This window comes from Pteropus alecto, unplaced genomic scaffold (assembly GCF_000325575.1).
Source record: "Pteropus alecto unplaced genomic scaffold, ASM32557v1 scaffold161, whole genome shotgun sequence".
Lineage (NCBI taxonomy): Eukaryota > Metazoa > Chordata > Mammalia > Chiroptera > Pteropodidae > Pteropus > Pteropus alecto.
In genome coordinates this window covers 3,277,044-3,282,364 of record NW_006432943.1, presented here as the reverse complement: position 1 = coordinate 3,282,364, position 5,321 = coordinate 3,277,044, and positions in this window count along the sequence as shown.

The following is a 5,321-nucleotide window of genomic DNA, read 5'->3' as shown; positions in this document are numbered from 1 at the left end:
CTTCATAACTTGCAAAAATTAAAGCACAATACTTTTTATTTGGATATAATGAATGACATGACACTTTTAAATTGTCATCTAGTAAGTACTTGAGAAGCCATATGCAGAGTAGTTGTTATAAGCATAAGTGACACCCATGTGGTTCATATAAATAAGGCTGGAGAACTCAGATATCGAAGCCAACCCAAGATGTTAAAACCTACAGCTAATATAAGACTGACCACATATCTGATTTAAGGTTCTGCTTTCCCAATAAGCAGTGCTATTTAAACTTTAGTGTTTTTCAGAGTTACCATGTAATTGTGTTAGAAACGTAGACTCCCAACTTCTCCTTCTCCTTGAGTATTTTCACGCAAGGTACGGTTTAGGACTCAGTATTTCTTCAATCCTCATGCAAGTCAACTATAGACAGCTCAACGTCATCATCTATTTGAAAGTATGTTTGACTTCTGGCAGTGGAGACAGCGTAGGCTGAAGCCAGGATAACCAGTCTGGGCTCCTCTCTGAGCTTTTAAAGGCAGATGCCCCGTCATATCCACCCTGTGTCCCCAGGGCTATGCAGGCTCTGTTAGAACTGGGATGCTCCCTTCGACTTTATTAAGTGGCTGACCCCTTGCCTAAGCTCCCCAAGCAAATGCTTACACTTTAGGGAAATGACTCATCTGTGAGTCTTATAAGGATTTTCTGCTTCTTAGGGTTTTTTTTTTTTTTTAATGACTTGAGATGGGGGAGCTTGTAGGGAGTGATTAATGGAAAGAGATTGAGTGAGAAATGTAAAGGAAAACATTTCACAAAAATTGTTGGAAAAGATTATTCAGTCGTTCAACAACAACTTTTGAATTTGAGCTCCATAATGATAGCCCTGCTTTCTTTATTTAAACTACTATATTCCCAGAGCTTCAAATAATGTCCAGCAAATGATAACAAAGGCAACTCTCTTGGCCACTTAGTATGTGTCAGGTACTCTTTTAAGCACTTGATGTATATTAATTTATTTTATCTTTACATCAACCCTATGAGGTAAGTACTATTATCATCCCCATTTTGCAAGTTCATAAACCAAGGCATGGAGAAGCACAAAGTAAGCACTCAATAAATACTTATTGAATGAACTATTTGTGGAGTGCTTCCTTTGTGTAAAACTATCTGTCAAGCTCTGAAGAGAATAAAGAGATGACAACTTGTTCTGTGTCAGGGAATTTGCAGTCCTCTATGTTAACCTGTTTTGTGAGATTCTAGATCATGATTCCATGAAAAGTGGACAGAGCCTGCCTTCCTCCATCCCCCACCTCCCATCCTTCCGTGAGTTGATATTCTTGGCTGAACCTTTGAGAAGGCAGTGCAAATCAGCATGTCCTTAAAAAAATGATTTAAGGATGAGATGAGAGTAATTTCCTTTAGAATGCCATAATAATAATTTATTTCTGAAGAAATTCAGATAACTCCTAAGCAGTCAGTTTCCTGGAAATGATTTTCAGTACAGAGTCAGCCTTCAAAACTTGACCATCAGCAATCCACATCATTAAAACTGAGTCCACTTTCGGGCTCAGAGAGACACAAATGAGGGAAGTTTTCTTATGTCTGGCCCTCTCCCTGTCCCCCCTCATTTATTTTTCTGGCTGTTACACCCTCCAAATGTGGAAAATAATGATCCAACAGTTTGATTCCCCCAATAGTTACCCCTTTGTAACCATCCCCAGCAGAAATTACTTGCCCACCCTACTCTCCACGTGAGAGAAGCTCCCAAAAGGTCTACAATTTCATTCAGTGGTCAAATTCAAGAGCATTATTTGGTCTCTCGCTTTGCAAACACTCTCCTCTTCTGTCTTCCTTCCTTCTTCTCCCCTTGCACAAGCTGCTCCTGAAATTTTCTAACCTTTTCTTTTCTAACTAATGTCCACATCTTGGGGTTCCTCAGTGCTGACCCTAGATCTGTTTCCTTGTCTCTTTCTACACTCCTTGCTGGTCTCATTCATTACCATGGATTCAAGCACCATTTTAGTGCCAAGGAATGCTAAATTTCTATTACCACCCCGAGTTTCTCCTTTGACCAACAAACTCTTGACATCTGCTTTCTTGCCTTTTTCCTTGGATGTCTTATTGGCACCTCAGACTTGACAAATCCAAAAACAACTTTAGATTTTCTCAAAACCTATCCTCCTACCCCACTCCAGTCTTCTTCGTTCTGCTTGGTGGTTCCACCTGCCACCTGGCTGCTGAAGCTGGAAAACAGGGTCACCCTGAATTTCTTCCTTTTCTTCATATCCTCAATCTAATTAATTAGCATATAGTTTTCTTGATTGTATCTCTCAGAGTTTGGACTCATATAGTCTTGAAAGCTAGAAACAAACAGAATGGCTAGCCTTTAACTGCCAGAAATCTGTATCTTTTGCTTTCAGTGAAAATTGTGAACTTGTGGGGAAGATTCTTGCTTTGTACTGGGAGAAATAATTTTAGTTTCATTTTTAGAATAAAAAAAGGAGTTTCTTGATTTGAACTAATCATCAGATTTTTTAAAGCATGTCTTTAATATGGAGGTCTAGAGTACTCAGAAGTAGATAACTAGTTTGATTTTAAATTTAAGTAACTTCATGGTCATATCTAAACCTGAATACACAACACAGGAAGCATTCCCCACCATCAGCTATTCCTGGGTTATTACAAGCCAGACTGAAAAGACTTGATATGTACTGGCAGTGGGCAGACTAGGATAGTGCTGGAATAGGGGCTAAAGGAACATAAGAGGATAATCATTTAGGGAAAAGTGTACTGATTTCTGTTCTTCAAATTTAAAACTGAGCTCCATTCACCTTAATGTCTCAGATTAACACATCTTTATTTTGTTTCAATCAATAAAAACAAAAAGATGAGCAGTGAGGTGAATATTGTGGGTCATACAACTATACGACAAGTCTCTCCACTAATGTTCCCCTTTCTTATCTCTCCCCCTGCTGTCTTTGGGATCATGTGCACTTTGGTGAAGTTGTCCAAAGGCAAATACATTAGATTAGGATATTAAATATACCGCTTAGTAATCTAGAGTTTGTTTCCTGGTGGTGATTTGGAAGACATGGTGGGCAGGGCAGAGAGGACACCAGGGAGATGTTTTCCTTGAGATGCCATGAGGAGGAGGGAGAGAGGGGAATAAATTTTGAAGGTCACTGAGCCTGAGGGAAGAGAGAAGATGGGAGAAAAGGCTCTAAGGGAAGCATGGGATTGCTGAGTGCCTGCTCTTATTTTTCTCTGTTAAACAGTCCTATGTGGAGGCTTATATCTAAAATCAAGGACATATCACTGAGTGACTTATTTGTAAGCGTCCTTGCTCATCCTTAAGCTTATACTATGTTCTGTGTGGCTTTGAGAGCAGATGCTGCACTGCTTGGTGTCTCTGCTGAAATCACATGGTCACCCACCGGCTTATGTCTTCAGCTCCAAGGCGTGTGATTCTGCTGCCATTTCCCCACTGAGGGTTGCAACTTTGTGAGGGGAGAAGCAGTCTGGATTCTCCTGCAGATGCAGACATTCATCCCTCACTCTGACATCTTTCATGATTTAATTTTCTTCCCTTCCACCAGCCCCAAAGCCTTGAAACAACCTAATAGATTATTTGCAGCCAAAGTTCACCATGCTGCCAGGCCTCACTGCTTCCTGAAGTTACCACTTGTTAATTGTTTTTATTCTGCATGCTAAACAGATTTCTGGCTACATATGTGGCTGTGTTATTATTGTCTTCTTTCCCCTCTTGGCAAATGAATAAGGTCAGTGCTTACTAAGGCTTTTGCAATGCTCTGTTGTAAGAACTGACATTAAGGAACATAGTTCTTTTTTCCATTCACAGTGTATGTGACCAACCTCGGGTGAAATTTTAGACTTGAGAAATTACTGATGCTTATGTGTATTAGACTTTGTAGTTGAAAAACCATGTTCCTTTACCAACACATTGTTTCTTTTAAACCTTAAAATTTAGTAAGTACTAGGAAAGCCATATCTTCATTATAGAGGTGAGGAATCTGAGGCTCTGAAAGGCCAAGTGATCTGCTTAAACTCACACAGCTAGCAAAGGCATTGTTGGGCTTGGATTTCTTTCTGGGCTGCTCTTCTTTTGCCAGCCCCTAAATATTGACAGCACCTCAGCTCTGACCTTCAGCCCTGCTCCCCACACTCTCCTCATCGCCCCCCTCATCCCCCAGGCAATCTCGTACTCTCACTTTCAACTATCAGCTGTATGCTGATGATTTCTAAATCAATATCTCCATCCTAGATCACTTTTTTGAGTTCATACACTCAAATGCCAGAGAAATATCTCTGCCTGAGGGTCACGGGCATTCCAAACCCAACATATTCCCAATCGAATTCTGTGCCATCTACTTCACTCTACTTCCTTCTCCTCTTCCTATCTTTCTCCCCTCCTCTCTTCTCTCACCCTCTCCCTTCCTTTTTTTTCCTTTATTTCCTTCCTTCCTTCCTTCTTCCTTCCTTCCTTCCTTCCTTCCTTCCTTCCTTCCTTCCTTCCTTCCTTCCTTCCTTCCTTCCTTCCTTCTCCTGAATCCATGTTTTTCTACTTGATTATTCTTCTTAGTTTCAATTTTGGGACTTTAATACATGAGAAAATACATAATTTGGAAAATATATACTTTCCATTTAATAATGATAGAAGAAAAATATAGTCATGCAGAGTGGGGAAGATGGCATAGATGATAGAGGCTCTATTCATTCCTCTGGCGACCAAATCAAAGTCACGATGGAAACAAGGAGCAAACAGCAAGGAAAAATTGCCTGGGATCTAGATGAACAAGCCATACAACAAGGGAGAAATCTAAGAAATCACCCTGCAATGGCAGAATGAAAAAAACAGTCATGCAGATGTAAAGTACAGCATAGAGAATATGGTCAATAATATTGTAATGACTATGCATGGTGTCAAATGGGTACTAGACTTATCGGGGTGATCACTTCTTAAGTTATATAAATGTCTAATCACTATATTGTACACCCAAAGCTAATATAATATTGTACGTCAACTGAAATTGGAAAAGAAAAAATATTTAAATAATTTTTAAATAATTAAAAACACTAAAAAAAAAAAGAATGATAGAAAGGATATCCATCCATTTGAGGAAAAAACAAAGTAATCAAACTATCGAGACCAATACTGATTGCAGCTCTGAAATATTTTAATAAAAAACAAATCAACCATGAAATTACTAACTTTGGTATTTGAATACAAAATACTTATCAGGGTGAACTATTAGAAAATGATTCAATTTATATGCTCCATCTAAAAATGTCTGTGTGTCCTTTGTGTAGACAGCCTCTATATT